This window comes from Choloepus didactylus, chromosome 7 (assembly GCF_015220235.1).
Source record: "Choloepus didactylus isolate mChoDid1 chromosome 7, mChoDid1.pri, whole genome shotgun sequence".
NCBI lineage: Eukaryota > Metazoa > Chordata > Mammalia > Pilosa > Megalonychidae > Choloepus > Choloepus didactylus.
The window spans coordinates 70810283-70830905 of NC_051313.1; the positions used below are offsets into that span (position 1 = coordinate 70810283).

The following is a 20623-nucleotide window of genomic DNA, read 5'->3' on the forward strand; positions in this document are numbered from 1 at the left end:
TCACAACAACCCCAAAGTGGGTTTAAAAGTATGTTTTAATTTGGCATGGGATTCAAGCTCAGATGTTTCAACTTATCTGAAGTCAAATGTCAATTTTAAATTACTGTTTACAGAATAAACTGTCTTTTTAGTTTGGTGTTTTTCCTTGCTGCTTTGCCCTAGCAAGCACCATAATCTTGGGTCTCTAATCTCATAGTGGATACTCTCCTCATTTAGAATGTGAGCAAGTAGGTTCTAGTGATCCCACAAAAGGCAAAGTCTTGGAATGTTTGTTCCTGTCACAAAGTATTTTCCAGAGGCACACACAATTTCTCTCCAAATCGTATTCTTTAATTTCTTCTGTTACCATTTGGATGAGACCCTCGGTTAAACACTAACACATCTTTAACACCTGCTCATTTCCATTTTAGCAGACAAGGTGGGCCCCAGATTTGGGATGTCTGCAGGCAGCACGGGGCACAGTTCAGGACCAAAATCCTGAATTGGTGAAACTGAAAAGTTATAAAAATGAGGAAATCTGATAATTAAAGTTTAGTTCATCACAGGGGGGTAATGGGAGGCAGAATGCTGTATCTGTTCCACAGGTACACTAGGGATTCAGCTCTCCTTTTGCATGTCTTGGTTAAGGTGATATTCTGCAGTGCCCCTGTCACATGAGGAAGTTTCTGATTTCCCTGAATCAGATGAGTTTTTATGCTCACATACAATGAAATCTTGTCTTGACTCTGTTTGATGGATCATTGGACTTTCAATATGTTACTTTGGTGTGGAATGATATTTTTATCTTCAGGGGTGTTTCATATCTGACTTCATAGGAAAGCTTTTCATGGCAGGAATATATATCACATGCAAACCAAGATTTTACTGATGTGCCCTCTTTTTCCCTCTTTCCCTATTCACAGTGCCCTGAAGAATGCCTCTGCTGGATACAGCACAGGGAGGCTCAGGGCTGATGCAGAACCTGAATTTGATGTGCTATAGAAAAACAACAAACTTATGGCTTTAAAAAACACATATAAGTTTCTCAAGGAATATATTTCTGACTTAATACAGACAATGGAATCTTTTAAAAGTTGAAGTGTGATGTATAGAACAAATGACAAAAGAAAACATACCCAAGAAATAGCTGCTTCAATCTCTATCGGCCACCTGTGGGGCTGGGAATACACTTGTGTGTTGATAATTGTTTATTCTTTGCAATAGATCCTTTAAAAAAATTCCTCTCATCTTCAGGGTGAATTAAATTATAATTAATTTATAATTATAATTAATTAAGCAATAATTAATTACTGCATTTTTTTTCTTGAGTGACTATTTCAAGCCCAGGACAATCATTAATACAGCCCTTGATTGACACTTGCTTTAATACAGTAACTTCCTCTCAGGATTGCACAGTTTAGAAGCACAAGTTATATGATCATCAGGAAATAGCCACTGAAGACACAGCTACACTATACAAATACATGGGCCTTTTGCCTATTATCAAGATCACTTGTGAAAGAAATTAACTTTTAAATGACAACTATAGATTCTCTCTACCATAATGTGAATATGTTATTTCTATGTGCACAGAATGCCCTCTGACTCCTGTAGAGAAGCACAGACTGAGTTTTCTCAATTCTTAAGATGCATTTAAACCTAGACATACCATATGGATGATTCTAAAAATCTATCTTCTTGGACCATAACCAATGGTGTGCTGGTAAATGTTCAACAACTGATTCTCCCCTGAGAAAAAGAAAGAGAGGGAGAGAGAGAGGGGAAAAGAGAGAAAAGGAAAGGAAAAAAGCCTCAATTTATAGCATTTGCCAATTTCCACAGTATAAATACTCCCAAAGTGGCCTATTTCAATGTACCAATGAGACATCATGAATGCAGAGTTGGGAAAGAGATGGACACTTGGGAGATAATGTAATTTAGGTCCATCACACCCCTGTCCTGGCTATAACAATTTCTCATGCCTCCAAATCTGCATAGCTCAGTGTTTGCAATTTTGTAGAAATAAATATATTTGAGATGATTTTTAATAGTCTCTCTCAGCTACAGACTTAAAAATGAAATCAACAATATATAATATATAGTACATATAAGGACAAAACAACCTGATAGGTATTATGGGGAACAGGGAAAAAAGTGTAAGATAACGCTTTCTTTTAATTTGCAGTCTGGTGTGGGATATTGAACACAAATCCATCATATCATAAACCTTCAAAGGTTGAAATAATAGTATGAGTAATAGTTTAGGGCAAATACAGATGCACATGGAAATAGAGAATTAACTGTTAGATGACATGTGCAGTTAATAATTACCTGATGGTAAGAGAGGTTGAAGAAATTTCAAGGAATGGCTTTCTGAGGAGGTGTTTTGGAGAGGGACTTGATATGAGTGATGTTTAGATGTGTGAGAAGACATAGAGATGAGACAGAGCACATCTTAACAGACAATAAGTAACCAACTCAGCAATGGCAGAGAATTTAAATAGACATACTGTAATAACAATAGCTGATATTTACTGGGCAATTTATTTGTGCTACACACTGATCACAGCTTTATATAGATTAGCTAGCTTGATCATCATGAAGATCCCATAAATTAGTTTGTTGGGAATATTAAATGTGACAATACGCATTTCATAAATGAAAAAACTAAGGCTTAAAGACATTAAACAAATATCCAAAATCGCTCTGTTGGTAGGCGTTGGAGCTGGGACTTGAACCCAGGACTGTCTGGTCCTGAAGCTTATGACCACATTGCTCATTTGAGAAGCAAAGCTGGACGTGTAATTCTTAGGATAAAATTGTAAACATTCTGAATGCTAAGAATAAGGAATTTGGACATTGTCTTGCAGGGTAATATACAGAAAGCCAATAACCAAACTCTTGAAAACTTAACCAAAAATGAAATATCACACACACCTTTTCCCTTCCTCCAGGGACATCTTTTCTCTTTTGTTTTTGGATTTCATTTATGGCTAGGTGGGACATAATGTGTACAAAGGCGTATTATGAAAAGTTTGAGGTAATGCTTTATGAGTTGGGTAAGTCTGCAGTCAACTTTCACAACTTGATGATACTTAACCAGAATATACATAAAGATAAGGCCTCTATTCCAGGGCTGTTCAACTTCTTCAAAACATCTTTTGAGTTGTGTTTATATAAAGTTAATAAAACAGGATAAAACAGATTGTCAAAGAACCATGTTTTCCTTTCACCTGCACAATGCATATTGACAACAATTGAGCATTTATTCCCAATCGTGTTATTGAGTTCTTTGCCATTGTGTAGAGAACTTTGTACTTCTCTCTACCAGCTTTGTGAAAACTTTCTTTTTTTCTCCACACTCAGGAAGCTGTTGATGAATAGAAGTCTGGAGGATAAGGAAATTATATTCTTTTGAATAAACAAAATTCCTGGCCTTTCTTTACTCATTTCTCCCAGACAATGGAGAAGAGAAGCTCTTCAATGGTTTATGAGATTGCTCTGAAAGTTAAAAAATAAAGCTTATTTGATTAAGTAAAGAGTGTCTGTATGGTATAAAGATAATTATTTATTGTCCTGATGTTTAAACAACGTATTGCCAAATATCCTTTCAAAAGATACATATAGTGCTTATAATAACTACAATACGGGGAAAGGAAATTTTTTTCTCACTCCCTTAAAGAGAATGGGCAGAATGAAACTGCTTTGAAGTTACGGAATAAAGTTGGGCAGAATATATGTATTCTTGTTTTGATTTTTTAATAAATCCTCTAGTGCTTTAATTTCACCTTTATTAGTTCATAAGATAGCCTTTATTTACTCTGTTAGGCACTTCTTTCTTTTTATTCTACATAGCATTAATTATGAAAAGGAGTTTGTATTTTGCAATGGGTGCATAGACCAAATATTACAGAAGTTTGAGATAATGCCCTACTAGTTGAGTATAACAACCTTAATTTGGAAAAGCCATGAAAAAATCAAAGCATTATTGGTTACTAAAAAGACTTGAATTGTGTAAGACACATCCTTTGGGTTAGTGGTTTTAAACCTTTCCTATATTTTTCATGGACCCATTTGAGATTTTGCTGGATGATATATTCACACAGATATACATTTTTTTCATACAATTTTAAGGGATTATGCTTCCTAACTGAAGTCCATCTATATTCTAAACAATTAGAATATGTTTACTTAAGTATCTTAATTATTTCTTTAAGGCACATGATTTAGTATGTAACTGATACCTAATTTAATACTGAATTTATGTCTAATATCTACCAATATTTAATATCTAACTGATGTCAAAATAATTCAACCAGCCTTCACATTAGTACTTCAAATAAGTCCTCTTTATTCTAATCTAGGTTCTTGAAACATTTAATTACAGGATGTTTAAGGATCTTTTTCTACAGAATCAAAGGGTTTATAAAAACATTTGCTGTCACTACTTTCATATTTCATGTTGACTGATTCTGAGATCATTTGAAGCTTAACTTTAAGCTTGAACTATACAAAAGTTTACACTAGTCTCTAGTTCATGGGAAAAGGAATAACTGTTTTAATTTTTCTGGCCACACAGTCAGCTTTACACTGGATCCTGGAAGGAGTGTGAAGCCAACATTTTAAAGAGTGTAGACCGAAGAGAGGCAAGGAAACCTTCAGCATGGAATCCAGGCATTAAGGTTTTGAAAAGGATAATAATTAAAGGATTTTCTCAAAACTGGCATCTTAATCATAAAAGCCAACAGCTACACACTCTAGGGGCTTAAAGCAAACAAATAAAGCCATTTTGACCATATGGGCAGCCAGATTAGCTTTTGTAAAAAAATGTTACAATTGCATCTCCTTTTGTGTTCACTTTTTATTCGTGTGCTTTCTAATGACTAGAAAAAAAGAGTGTGCTGATATGTGCTACCCAATTTCCACTGCTTGTACCAACCCCGGGTCCTGGTGTGTGGAGCACAATCCATCATGTGTTCTGTCAGCTAGTGTGTGGACTTCTCCATTCAGTGTTACATAATCTGTAGGGATAAACAATTCATGGGGATTCATGTGTGTGTGTGTGTGTGTGTGTGTGTGTGTGTGTGTAATCGGTTCAGAGCTATATGGACCAGAACTAGGAGACTACCAATTTGAAAAACAATCTAATGTGTAAAATCACCACTTTTCCACCCCATTGACCCATTTAAGCTCTTCTTTTAAATCTTTCTTTTTTCCTTCTTCCAACACTGCACATGCACATACACACACACACATACACAGAGGGTACCCAGTTATAAGTGAGTCATTTGGAGGAAAGATGAAGGCAATGTCTAGAACAGCCTTTATCGGATGAGTCTTCCCCATTTTTGTCTCTCTTGGTGTCACAATACCTCACTGCTGTCAGTGGTTACAGATAATAGATTACAGCCCCACTGGTTTGCCATTTCCTTCATGCTCAAGACAATGAGGTTTATAAAAGAACAGACGGTTACTTAGGCAATTAGGTGGTTAGGCATTGCTAACAATCTTTACTTTTTATGCTAGTGACTATACAGGTGAGCTTATGAAAGGGAATGAGTAACTGTCAGCTTTCCCAGTCTTAACTCGACAGTTCTTTGCTTTTGATACCAGTGCAAGAGTATTTTAGGCTGTCAGTAACTGTCTAATTTCAAACAATTATGTGCCTTTACTTGTACTTAAGTATTGAATTGGTTCTCGCTGTACTGATTTCTTGTTCTTTTATATAACCTTCTCACATGTGTGTTCAATGTGAATGTTTTAACAGGTACAACAAGAATAGTGTGTCATCTGAGATCTATATCAACATCATCTACTAAGAGTATACAGATTTAGTTGACAAAGAAAGGCACACAAAGAAAAAGCTTTCTTCAAGGAGGTAGAGGGTACCAATCCTACCTCTAGTATTAATCTGTTGAATGGCCTTGGACAAGCTTCTTATATGTTCTGATTCTGTTTTTGTATCTGTGGGAAAAAAAATTAGGAACACAATCTGTGGGTGAAAGGAATGCTACATAATGACCATAAAAGACTTTGTATTGCAGAACATTAAAAAGGTGTAGCACTGAACTGTAATGATGCCTCTAGTTCATGGGAATGCATTTGGTAAATTATCAGACAACCTCAGGTATTCAGTTTGGATCAAAGAATGTTCAGAATTTCTGGAAAAATGAGATGATGGTTGAATAGTTGGGAAAGAATGTTCAGAATTTCTTGGAAAAATGAGATGATGGTTGAATAGTTGGGATATAGTAAAGCAGGTACTAGTGTAAGCAGGCTAAATAATTACAACAAAGGGGTTAAGAAAAAAAAAGTTCCCCTAAATCCTTCTAAAAATCAGACATAAGATGACACCCAACTTTCCAATTTTGTTGCTCCTGGGAATATGTGATTTCCAGGGAGGAGATAATGGTTCAAGTATATAATCTAGTAGAAATAAATATGGAATATGGTGTCATAAATAGGAATCTTATTAAAATATGCACTGGAATTTATTGTTATGCTCTTTTAAATTGGACTTCAAATGTTTAGGTAGTCAAGGATATTAAGCTGTTAATGCTAACATTTTCAAATTCTACCTTCATATTTCTACTCAGTGAGGAATGTTGGGGGGGGTAGTTTGAATTAACAAAGTAGAATTTTGTCAGATTAAAGCAGACATTAATTCTAGTTATCCGGCTCTTCATGGAAGGGTGTAGTTTGCGGGTGTTGGAAAGATAAATTTGGTGACTCTTTAACAACCATCCTAGAGCTGATTTCTAAAGTAACGAGCACCCAAAACACAGACAGATTCATAAATCGGAATGGATACCTTGGCTTGTTCCTGGGGGCCAAATGAAGTCCTCAAAACTTCTGAAACCCATCTGATATTGCCTATTACTAGTTTCCTGGCCAAACACAGCACCAGCATTGTCATCAGTTAAGGTTTCTGTCTGGTACTCTAGTGCTGTTTTTGAGAGTAGCTACGTGTAGGGCACTGTATTAATCAAATATCTCTAGAGAAACAATACCAACAGTAAATACATATATGCAGACATATAATATTTATGTACCTATATATACATGTATATAAATATTTTGAGATTTAATTAATGGCTCAAATGATTGTGGGGATTGGCAAGTAAATTCCATAGGACAGGCTGTAAATTGGGATTGCAAAGTTTTTGATGAATTCCCCCGGAGAAGCTGGCTGGCTGAAACATTGATAGGAATTCTTTCTGACTGCTGAAATCAGCAGTTCTCCATTTAAGACCGTCAACTGATTGGACGAATCTTTTCTCATTGCTAAAGGCAATCTCATTTGTTGATGTAATCAGCCATAGATGCAATTAACTGAATAATGATTTAAAACCATGAAATTTCCTCACAGTAACCATCAAATTTGTGCTTGCTTGACCAAACAACTGGACACCACAGCCTAGCCAAGTTGACACATGAACTTAACCATCATGGGCATGTAACTGTCAGGGGTCACTGTGGTCAAGGTGAGGCCAATTTATTTTCTCTAAAACCAAAATAGGCTACCACTTAGGGCTCTATCCATGTGTTTCTAGCTCTTTTCTGGATGGGGGGATAACCCTACACACTTGATTTCACACTCAAGCACTCATCAAATTAATCCCATCCAAGTCACCTAGACTGGCTCTGCCATGGTCACTGATTAGGTTCTAGGGTCAAGGTCAGGAGCGGCAGGATGGGAGTGACAGAGGGAAGGAGGAGTTGTTTATTTTGGAATTCTTGGGTTTCAATTGTGACACCTTCCAAAGGAAGGAAAATGATCACTAATGGGGTGACAAGTCGATACTTTATGGTAAAAATAGTTTGAGTATTCAGTGGCCTTTGCCCTGGAAAATTAGATAATCTCTGTGTATGTGTGTGTGTGTGTGTGTATGTGTGTGTTGTGGGGGTAGGGGGAACAAGGGGTATAGGTTTTTGAATACTATGATCCAAGTAGCAAAATGGGTTAACAGTGTTTCACATTTAACTTTATCTCTTACACAAGAAAAAACAGGGACACACAAAGAGATTTCAAAGAAACCTTGAATATTAAATTAATATTTAAGAGTTGATTAACACAATATCCTGCTCTAAATTTAGTCTGCAGTAACATGGAAAACTTTGAAAATGATCAAGTAATATAAAATAAATACTTAGCTGCATTCTCTTGGCCACAAATTTCAAATTATGTGATAAGACAGTCTAAAAAGTCCATCCTTCCTTGATGAATTCCTCAATTTATCTTAAATTCCAAATTTAAAGAAATTACCATTATCTCCTCAGCTGTATGGAGTTGCTGCCATTAACTGAACAAGAAATACATCATATTAAACCTGTTCTTAAGGTTTAAAAAGTGAAAGAAGGTAAGGGACTTACTGTAAAGCCTTTGTCATTTTCCTATGAAGTGAAAGCCAAAAAGGCACTTTTCTGGAAGGAAACAAATACTTGGGAATTGAAACTCTTTTGGCAGTATTTAGTCTTTTCCTAAATTCCTTCATTAGAGAAACTCTGTAGCATGGAACATTCTGCATTCTGTTATGGTGTTTCTCAGGCTTTCACGCTCATCCTTAGCTCTCCAGAGTTTTACTCAGTAACCACATCTGTGGGACAGCCAGGCAGGAAGAGGGATGATCATGCAGAAAGTCAAGTACACAAATTGCTGAGATAATTTCTCACATGGCCAAACCCACACTAGATGAAATTATTTGCATTTCACCTATGATATCTCTTGTCCATAGTCCCTATCAATGACTTGTATTTAGTCATAAACATTCTCTAGACCTCAGTTTCCCCACGTGTAAAATATTGATAAGAGTATCAGTCACATGGACAATGATGAGGTGATACTGTTTTTAAAGGACTTTGACCTGGTCAGTAAGTGAGATTCATATACCTGAGTTCTGTCTGTTAAACAGCTCAGTGTTTTCTGTTCAGATGTGTGAATTTGGTGTTTTGATAAAGAAGAATATGGGCAAATAATTATCTTGAAAATATTTTCAAAGCTTCTCAGGTATTAAAGGCAAAGTAAATATTTATACCTGGTGAAAAATGTGACTAGTTCTTTTTATGTGATAATTAATTCTTGGAGTACTGTCATAAAAGTCTTCTCATATGTGTAATGTTCTAAAATGATTTCTTTTGACTTTTGTGATTCTGCCATTTTCTGGTGAATAATTGATATTTAAGTAATCCTCAAGTTAAGACCACAGCATTTAAACTGTAACTCCAACTCTGGCATTTGAAATCCACCTGAACCTGCATCCCCTCCCCGCCCCCCAGCACTTCTCTTTCTCTCTCTCTCTGTGAATGTACTTCATAATTTATTGATTATGCTAATTTTTTATTGTATCTTTCCTCACTGGAATGTAAGAATTTATAGATTTCTATTTTGTACACTGATATATCCCCAGTACCTAGAACACTTCCAGACACAGAGTATGGTTGCTCAATGAGTATTCATTACATGGTTTGATTGAATAAATGAAGAGCCTATTTGGATCCCAGCTTCCATTTATTTTCCACACCTACGGGCTGAAATTAGATGCTGATTTGGACCTCATCTGGCCCAAAATCCAGCTACCAATCCTCACTTCCTTCCTTCTTGCCTTCCTGCCTTCCTTCCATCTGTCTGCCCTCAGCTTCTAGTCTGTTGAGCCTTTACTCTTACCATTGCTAACTGAAACTAGGGTCTGATGCTTTCTTCTAGCTATTGGTTATGATTTTATAACTAAATATTACCATATCATGGTGAATCATTCATCTAAAGAAAAATTACAGAAGTGTAATCAATAAGTACAAAATGGCTGCCAATGTTTCATTTGAAGAACTTATGTGTGGATTTTGGAATTGATTGTCCCTGGAACATTGTGTTACAAAGGGCCCTTGTGGCATCTGATCATCTTTCAGCAAGAATTGCACTCACACCAATTGATGTTATGTGGCCTTTTAAACTTTCAATTCATTTCAGATGTGCTTAAAGTAATGTGTTATCCAGAATTCATTTGCCTGTTGGATGATTCATTCATTGATCTCCCAAACAAACAGATGGTGGGTTGGGAAGAAGGCAGAAAAAAAAGGAAGGAAGAAAATGGTTGTGTTGTGATTTTTTCCTCCTAAAAACTAGAAATGAGCATCTTGGCTCCCTATGTGAAAATTCAACTAGTAGTGACATAACTTGATATATGATCCATGGCTTAACTCAAGTATCCATAATTTTGTTTGGTTTTTGTTTGTTATTGTTTTCATTTAAGTGAAAATGACATTTACACATGAGAGAGAGTTTAGAACATGAGTAACAATGGAGCCCATGGCTTCTAGGTTGAAAACTAAGAATTTGGGGTAAAAAAGGATCATGTCATGAATGATCCTTTACCTTGTATTCATAAGAGTCAGGCTGTAAAACTTATTGCATGTTGTAGAGAGAGCCAAAAATAGCGTTTGTTTTTTGTCAAGACAATTCTTTATAATTCATTGAGCAAGTGTGACTGAGTATCTTCTAAATACAATGTATTGTGCCTTGAGCTACAGCAGGAGAGGGGTGACAGGCAATGAGGGCTCCCATTTCTGTGACAATATTAAGTGCTTGTTTCTTTCAAAAATTACTTTTAGGTCTCACAACAACTCTTCAATGTAAATGCTGTTATGTTCACTTTATAAATACAAAACTAAAGATCAGAAAAGTAAAGAAATTATCCCAAAGTCATACAACCTGTATGTAGCAGAACCAGTATTCAAACCAAGGTTTCGATGGCACCAAACATATGCTATTTTAACTAAACCACCTTCATGGTACTTCCAACTTAGAAGGAACAATCTCAATCTCTCTCTCTCTCTCTCTCTCTCTCTCTCTCTCTCTCTCTCTCTCTCTCTCTAACACACACACACACACTCCACAGACATCCTTACAATATGAGGGAGAATATAATACATAAATACATACAAGAGAGACAAATGCTCTAATTTATTTGATGACCTGGCATACATACCTATAGATTGTGAGAGCTCCCTTGGATGTTTGAACATTTGCTAATACTTCACATTGTATTCTGCACAGTCAATGACATGCATGTATTGAGAAGCATCCATGTACACCATGTGCACCTGCTAAGTGGTAGGAATGCACACATTCCTAAGACCTACTTCTACTTTCAAGGAGCTCTTAGTATTGTGGAAGAGCCTGACATGTGGATAAACTATTATTCAGTTCTTTTGAAAATGCAACAGGTAGAAAGACAAATTGCCATTTGCAACAGAATACAGAAGGTCGTTATTGGATAAAATGCTATAACCCTCTACCGAAAAGAAAGTGCAGCTTAAGTAACACAATGAGGCTTACTGGAGAAGAAGTATAGGTCATTCTTTTTTCCTATTCTTTCTCTTCAAAACATTCCTTTTAGGCTCTGTCTCTCATTAAGTTTCCTATTTTTGCATCCACTAGGAAAAAATATTTTTCAGAACTTACCAATGGCAGTTGAATAATGGGATAATGGAAAAATAATTATTTAAAGCTATACAAAGCTCTCAGATCCTTGGAGAGAAGTCATTTCACAGTTACACAAATCAGGAATACGAGTTATACTACAATCAGTTGGCTCAATATAGCAAGGTATTGGCCTGCATGTTCCAAATTAGCATCTAGTGGGGGAATGTTGAATATTCTGTCACATGCTAGGAATGATTTAAATTTCATTTAAAACAATATCATTTTAAGAGACCTTATGATATCAGAGATGTTAAAATGTGGAAAATGTATACCTTAGAATTTTTAAAAATAGGATGACATTAGGAAGTATAGGAAGATTCTGTTCATTACCAGAAATGTGAGTACTAGAAATCACATCTACCCCAAGAGTTCAGAAGACAGTCCAGAAGCACTTTTCTCAGCTTCTCAAGGCTCCTCTTGGTTTTGGGGTTCAGCCTCTCTGATCTCTTTTGACTCTTCCATCAGACGGAAACAACCATGGACAACCAAACTTGCCTCTTAAAGCATAACTCTGGTGTGATATGAAGGGGAAGGTCTCTGAACTTTTCTCCACATTACTAAAGTTTGCATTTTTCTGTTTTCCTTATTTGATAAAGGTCAGAAACCTCCACAGGTGGTGTGGGAGATGGGAAGAAGGGAAGAAAATCCTATATGCTTCAAATATATAAAATTGAGTATTCTTTTTTTATAAGTTTAAGTTTAGTTCTTCATGGTTGTAATTTGTATAACTGGACAGATTGAGGGTAGAGGAGGAGAAAGGGAGAAAGAGAAATTGTGGTAGAAAAAGCGCCCAGCCTCAACATTGTCTCCCAGACCTGTCAGACCTCTCTCTTCCACCGCAATGCTTCTGTCCACACTCTCCTGGATCCATTAGTCTTACCCTCTCTATAGTTTGCCTAAGGTCTATCTTTGCAAAGAATATTCCTTGTTAAATATTACCTACATTCAATATCTTTCCCTCCACCGGATTGTACAATCCCTGAACCTCTGACTCACTATTGCTGTATCACAAGAATATACGTTTTGGTTAAAACCATGGACTCTGGAGTCGTAGAATCTCTACTTCATCACTTGTGTGAAGCTCTCCTCAGTTCCCTCTTTAGTAAAATCAGGATAATGATAGTACTTACATAAGAGATTAAATGAAAATAGTGAATGAAACAGCATTAAGGAAAAGTCTTAATACAGTGCTTAGCTGAAATGATGCTCACTGTTTCTTAGCTATTATCATTTTCATTTATTTAATATCACTTCCCTATGAGATTATAATACCTATTATTTGTAGTCTCTGGACAGGTGCTCAAAATACAAGGATAAAGCACAGTGTCTCTACAATTGACCAGTTCTCAGGCTAATGGGAGTGATGCTATCATATACTTTTGTTGGTTTCTATCCACATTCACTAGGAAAGCGATGGATGATTTCAGCTGTGTTGGGGGAGGTGAGAATTAGACAAACAAGGATATAATGGCCATCCTGATGCTCTCTTGGCTTAACGACCTTAATGACAGATTTTGTTGGGCCCAACAGGGATTTTGGGATTTGATTTTATTTTTAGTGACATAGTGTGACTTTAGATAGGACATGCACTCTCTCCAGCCACTCCCTATTGTCTTTTAACCATTATGTCACACATCTACATATATTTAAGCTATCTGCCTGCCTCATTGTCCTTTTAAGTTTTGACTCCAGCTATATATCATAGGGAAATGATAAATATTTAAAAGCAGTGAGTGGTTAAATGTTCCTCACCCTTAAAAATACTTGCAAAAGACATCTGATAAAGTACTTTTATCCAAAAATATACCAAAAAACTCTTAAAACTCAACAATAAGAAAACAAAGCCTGTTAAAATATGGCCAAAAGAGCTGAACAAACACCTCACCAAAGAAAAACAGATGGCAAATAAGCACATAAAAATATGTTCAATATCACATATCATTAAGAAATTGCAAATTAAAACCACAATGAGATACTACTACACAACAATTAGAATGGCTAAAATCTGAAACACTGACAATACCAAATGCTAGCAAGGATATAGAGCAACAGGAACTCTCATTCATTGCTGGCAGGAATGCAAAATGGTACAGCTGCTCTTGAAGACAATGCAGCAGTTTCTTACAAAACTAAACATCCACACTAAAATCATGAATGTTTATGGCAGCTTTACTCATGACTGCCAAAAATTGAAAGCAACCGAGATGTGCTTCAAACGGTGAATGGGTAAGCAAACTTTGACACATCCATATGGTGGAAAACATGCAGCAATAAAATGAAATGAGCTGTCATGCCACAAAAAGACATGGAGTGACCTTAAATACATATTGCTAAGTGAAAGAGGCCAGTCTGAAAAGGCTACATACTAAATGATTCCAACAATATGATGTTGTGGAAAATGCAAAATTATAGAGACAGCAAATAGATCACTGGTTGCCATGAGGTCAGAGAAGGTTGGGGAGAGGGATGAATAGGTGGAACATAGGGGACATTTAGGGCAGTGAAACTATACTGTATGATGTAATAGTGGATATATGACATTATGCATTTGTCAAAACCCATAGAACTGTACAACACAGAGTGAACCCTACTGTAAACTATGGACTTTAGCTAATAATGTATCAATATTGGTTCATCAATTGTAATACATGTACCATTACATTAATGCAAGATGTTAATAATAGGGGAAACTGCAGGAAATGAGGAGAAAAGAGAGAGAGTACATGTAAATTCTCAGTGGAATTTTTCTGTAAATGTGAAACTGCTCAAAAAATTAAAAAAAAAAAATACCAGACATATTAGAAACAAATAGCATTGTAAAAAAGAGAAAAATGTTTCCTGGAAATGAGGTAAGAAGTAAAATTCTCATCATCCTAAGAAACATTTCCAAATTTGCATACATGTGCCTTATTTTAAGGGGCCATGTGCATCCCAAGTCCAACAAAATCCATGGCAAAGGTAATGGAAGCCCTTTGACAGTATGAGTTAAGAATTTCATCTCACCCTCCTTGAGGGTCTCCATCAGGTATACCTGGGAGTCCCCAGTGGTGTTTCACATATGTTCAGGCACAGATCCTATAAGATACTCCATAGCATGTGTCATTTTCTCCTTTCTTGACCCAGTCCCTTTAAGCAAAGGCCATGACCAGCAAAACTGTATGAAATTGCCTCCGCATGGCCTCCATGCCATTCCTCCATCAGTTGGCATCATCATCTCTGCTGGCTCCAATGTCTCTGTAAGCATTAAAACCATTCCTAGTCACCATCAATGCCATTCTAACCTCTAGTAGACACAAGGCATGCTACTTCTGCCTGCATACTTCCTCTGGACACTGCAGCCTGTGTGTTGGTCCATCAAGGTGCTCAGGTCATGCAGATGCAAAAACTACACCATATTTCTTGCAGAACTGAAATGACCACCCCATCCCACCCCTTTTGGGTCACACGCTAGCATGTATACATCACAAGAGCATGCCCAAAGTCTCAGTGTCTTGCAGAGTTCTTAGCAAAGAGAGCTCTTTCTGTTTTATCTCAGAACACCTCTGCTCCCTAACACTTAGATATATGTGTGTGGTGCCCAACCCAAACGAGAGATGCTATGACATGTTCAGAATTGCCATGACTTTCTAACACCTGGGTTTAGTTTTTTTGGTCAAGCTCATTTGCCCAATTCCCTTTTCCTCCAGGAAGACTTTTTCTTCAGGAGGCCATTCCTTCATTTAATTAGAGATCTTATGAGCCTATCTTACCAGATCTCCAAATGTAAGTGCACACATGTATACCCAGATGAAATTGGATATAAATTGGATATAAATTAGATGGGAGAATCATTTTAAATGAGCTTGCATTTTCCTGTGTCTAGAAGAGGAGTGGTTCATTCTCCATTGGGTAGACTCCTTTCATCTGGGAAGAACCACTTCAGTGGTTCCTTTTAGTTACATATGAATATAAAGCACCACCCTAGTCTGGGAGAAAACATAATGAGACTTGTTGAGTGATCTGGGGCCTGGCTTCTGCTCTGCAGGCAGCTGAAGTCCTTGGGCTTCCATGAAACCCAGTGCTCTGTAGATCTTAGAGGTTACCAGATATGCGTTCTCAAAAGTACTTGCTACATATGGAGCTCTTGAGGGTGGAAACATTTAAGATCCCAGTTCCTTCACTTCATGAGACAAAGTCTTAAAAACATGTTTAAGGGACTGGCGGTAATCCTGACTGAGGTGGGATGGCAAGAAAAGGCTAATGAGGTCCTCTGACATTAAAGTTGCCAAGAGATAACACAATGAAATTGGGTTAAAGTGGATCTGGATTAGTTCCTTAGAAAAGCCCCAGGGCCTGGGCTGTTGGAGGGGAGAACTCTTTGTCCTGGAATGTCCTAATTGTGCTGGCATCTCCTCTAACCCACGCATGAGGCATCATCATGAACTTTGGGGAAAATGGCTGCCTCGGAGTGAAAGGAAACAGCTGACACTCAACACTGTCTACTTGGCAGCGCAGGCTGATTTTGAGCGTAAGCTTAACACTAGGGGAGAGTGTATCCTTCTTTCCACCAAGGAATTCTATGTCTTCATAAAAGTAGAAGCAGCAATGGTGAATACCACTTTGCTGCAGTGTCTTGGTTTGGCAGTGATGCTGTATTTTGTAAGCGTAGAGTTAAATGGCTCCATCATGCATGCGGTAGCAGTTTCTATGTCAGTTTCTACGACAGTTTCCCAGCTTAACATAAAAAAGAAAGGTGTTTGCAATTGGGATGGTGAATCATTGTATTTATTGCTAGTCTGACTATATGAGAGGTAGAAATCTATGTAATTTAAATATTAAAGCAAATCTGACCTTATTTGTAGTTTAAGGTAGTGATGTCAGGAGAATTCTGGATTACATTTAAAAATCTGAAACACAAAACTACAAACAGAACTGGGGCATCCTTTAATTTGAGAGATTTCCCAAAGACTTTAAAAATATGTATTTTAAATGGTCTCCAGCCATCTACCTTGCTTAAACATGCTCAGACACAGGTATAATTCAAAGTCTAAATATAACAATAGGAAAAGATTTTGAAGAAATATTCCAAAATTATTTGGCCAATTCTATTATTTAGAACTTTAAAGCTAGTTATTTGCATACCCAATTTACATTCAACACCAATACTATTGCTCAGTTCTCATCTTATGCTGGCCATATGAATCATCTGTAGATATTATTAACATGCAGCTTCTAATTCAACAGGACTGGGTAGGAGCCTCAGACTTTGCGTTTCTAACAAGCTCCCAGATTATACTGGGGCTTCTAGTCTGCGAACCACTATTTTTTTCTTTCTTTCTTTGCTCCTCCCTCCTTCCTTCCTCCCTCCCTTCCTCCTTCCCTCCCTCCCTCCCTTCCTTCTTTCCTTTCTTCCTTTCTTATTTAGGGGAAGGCATGAATGCAATCCCCCACTACCACAAATTGCAGTTTCCCACATTTGGGGAAATCACAGGGGACAGCACATTCAGAGTGAAATAGATAAGACTTGCACTGGGAAAGCCACCTTCATGATCAGGTAAGTATGAGAGAACCATTCTTTAAATAGCAAATTCTTCAGTCATGTTCTTCCTTCTATGATTTGTTAATGTGTCTTTGTTTTCCCACTAGAATTCAAGCTACCTTGAGGGCTGAAACCAGTCCTCATGATTTTATATCCCTTCCAGCCTCAAGCATAATGCCTTTCACTTAACTGCTTCTTAAATTGCACTTGGAAAGTTATCACTTCTATGTATACATATTTTACAATAAAAAATATGATTATAAAAAAAGGAAGCCCAATAATACTGGTAACAGGGATTAAATTCAAATAACAAAAGATAAACAACAAATATGAGATGAAAAGGAGAAAATATTTATTAGAAAATAAAAATGGAAAAACTATGGGTAGGCTATTGTTTTAGTTTGCTAGGCTGCTCAAAGCAGATACCATGAAATGGGTTGGCTTTTAACAATGGAAATTTATTAGTTTACAGTTTGAGGCCATGAGAATGTCCAAATCAAGGCATCAGCAAGGCGATGCTTTATTTCTGACCAGCTGCTGGCGATCCTTGGGTTCTCTGCTATGTGGCGAGACACATGGTGGCATCTGCTGGTCTCTCCCTTCTCTTCCAGGTTTCTTTGATTTCAGCTTCTTGCTTCTGTAGCTTTCTCATTCTCTCTCTATTCATCCTGTTTATAAAGGACTCCAGTAAGAGGATTAAGACACATACTGAATGAGGTGGGTCACATTAACCGAAGTAGCCTCATCAAAAGATCCCATTTATAATGGGCTCCCATACACAGAGATGGATTAAAATTAAGAACATGCTTCTCTGGGGGTATATACAGTTCCAAACCACCATAGCTTTGATATCCTAAATGAATCAATTTTGCCTAAGTAAAAGAAATGGATTTTGCAACACCTGAATGCACAGAATTATTAAGTTGAGATGTGACACCTTTCAAAGTAATTTAATCTTTCAAATATCAACGAGTCCCATCTCATTGCGTACATGAGAATGCAATCCACTCTTGCCTGGTTAAATTCATTTCTAAGGACTCTGCATTTATAGGTACTATATAATAATTCCACCATGTATTTAATGTAGTCCTTTGCCCTTAAACAACTATGAACAATTAATCCCTTAGCATTGCTGTTCTTCAGCATAAGGCTATTATGTAGGCCTTGGGAAGTGAATCCCATCTTATGGTTTAAGAAAATAAGGTAATAAATGAAAAATAACATTGACAATTACTGATCCTTGTCTATTTATAAAATAGATTTTATGCCAAACAGTAATAAGGATGTTAATGAAGAATAATACATTGAAGTATGTTGTGAATTTTAAGTTTGTACAAATTCTTGGTTTTTAAAATATAGAAGTAGACATCCAATCCTGTGATCTTCCTGCGAAGCTAATTCTTCTTAGATCACAACTTTCTTCTTTATTATTCAGTAGGCAGACTTCTTTATCAACATGTGCTAGCCAACATTTGAGATGCTTAATTTTCTTCTGCAGTGATCTATTCCATTTTCTGTAGCAGATCAAATGAAATATAATATTCATTTTTTTTCTGTCAAGCATAGCCTTTTGACATAGCTTTCCCCATAGACACAACTGATAAGGAAAGCAAAGTAGAAACTCTCATTCATCTCTCAGCTTCCCATATTGAGAATGTCCAGTGTAAACCATCTACTGAAATCAGATCTGATGAGCGGGCACCCTCCCTCTCTGACAGTTCATGATATCTTGGTATCTGTAAATTGGAGGCTATAAATCTGACAGCAGTATTATAGCCCTTGAATTGAATGTATAGTTTAACTTATTAACTCATCTTCTATATTTCAAGAATTGTAATGACTCAAACATGGACTGATTTTCTAACATGAATTATTTTTTTGGTTAGTTTGACAGTTGGCGTGGTTTGAGCCTTTAATACATATGAATTCTTAAACACTGGTTTCTTTAATCTACTAACACCCATCTCTCTCCTCTACTATTTTTATTAAAAGGCTTGAAGTTTCTTATTCTAAATTATATGAAACATTGATTAACCTCATAAATTTATTTAAGCACTTTTGTTATTAGATATTTTAGAAAGACTCATGGAGGCAGAAGGGCAGAAATTCTGTAATTAATCAGGATTGCCTGGTTCTGTTGCTATGGTGGCAGTGAATTAGTTCCCAGTAGGAGATTTAATAAGAAAACATTAAAGTTCAAAATGGCCTGGATGCATCAAAGGAATTAATCTGTAATGCTTTTAATCCCTGAAACTCAAACAAAAAGAAAACTTTCTTGAGCAATGAACTGCATAATGTATTTGTGGGCCAACAAATGATAATTGTGGAACATCAGCTAAACAGCCAACTGTAGCCCAGGGATTTCACATGGCCAGCCAGAGTGCCAGCCCAGGGGATTTAGCAGCATTTGAACACTAGAGTTTGAGTGAAATTAAAATGGGTGCTCTTTTGGAAAGTTTCAGACTCTGGAACTCCCAAGTGGGCAAAAATCCTACTGAAAAGCTTTAGGTTCTAACTTCAAGTCAGAGATGGAAATTATGTGGCACGGAGGCATACCCCGTGTCCCCACCCGCATACCACCCATGCTCCACCCGCATACCACCCATGCTCCACTAGGCACATAATGGACATTGTTCTTCAGACATAGCACCCTTTCCAAACAGCATGGAATGTGACCCCAGAGTCCTTCTGGGAGGCCCCTAAAAATTGCATCCAAGTTCAATTTTATTGGGCATCCCTGCTTCAGGTCTATCTTTTAAAACAATTATTTAATCTCCATAACCACATTTCTCACAATTTCCAAGCATCCAATAGAAGATGTTAAACAGCATATATGCATACATAAAATCATATCTTTAAAAAAAAAAGAAGAACCTGTGTTTATTTTGGAGGCATCTTAATTGAACATTTAATTCTGAGATATTTGTAGATTCCTATGAAATTGTAAGAAATAATACAGAGAGATCCAATGTACCCATTACCCAGTTTTTCCCATTGGTAACATTGTGCAGAACTAGAGTAAAATATCAAAACCAGGATATTAACATTGATATTGTCAAGACACAAACTATTTCCATCACAGGGATCCCTCATGTTGTCCTTTATAGACACACCCATTTCCTCCCACATCTACCACCTCCTTTTAAGAACTAATCTGGGCTTCTGGAAGAAGGCTGTGCCAGTAATGGGCTGTGCCAATGCCTCAATATCTGGCATGGATGATACTGTTTCATGCACCCACTGCTAATTGTCTCGGAGCAAGGAAGGCAGAGGGGAGCCAAAGGGAAAAATAACCACGCCCCTTACAGCCATCTTCCCGGAGCCGTGCCAAAAACCCCAGTGTGACATGAAGTGTTTCCAGCAACATACACATGCCACAATATTGGGCATGGACAATGGCCTTTCACACACCCACAGCTAATTGCCCCAGAGCTAGGAAGCAGAGCTGTGCGAAAAGGGGGGAAATTAACATGTCTCATACAGCCATCCTTATAGCAGGCTGGGAACGCCCCTACAGGGCCGGTGGCCCAGAACATCCCTTGGGGGATGGTGCTCACCTGTGACATAGCACAGCTTTCCTTCAGCAGAGGCCCTAGGAGGACACGGCTTGGAAGAGGGACCAACTTGGAAATCCCAGGGACCATATG

General features: G+C 37.2%; 1 long non-coding RNA gene and 1 pseudogene across 1 annotated transcript in view; one reads left to right on the forward strand and one right to left on the reverse strand.

Annotated features, from left to right (window-relative positions):
• LOC119540082 overlaps nucleotides 1-3472 on the forward strand; it is a 185500-nt gene extending 182028 nt beyond the window's left edge. The window contains exon 4 of the long non-coding RNA XR_005218032.1: nucleotides 3346-3472. This is a non-coding gene — a long non-coding RNA (uncharacterized LOC119540082). The remainder of the gene's footprint in view (nucleotides 1-3345) is intronic.
• Nucleotides 3473-16859: 13387 nt separating this feature from the next.
• On the reverse strand, nucleotides 16860-16999 carry LOC119541031 (annotated as a pseudogene).
• Nucleotides 17000-20623: the final 3624 nt, after the last annotated feature.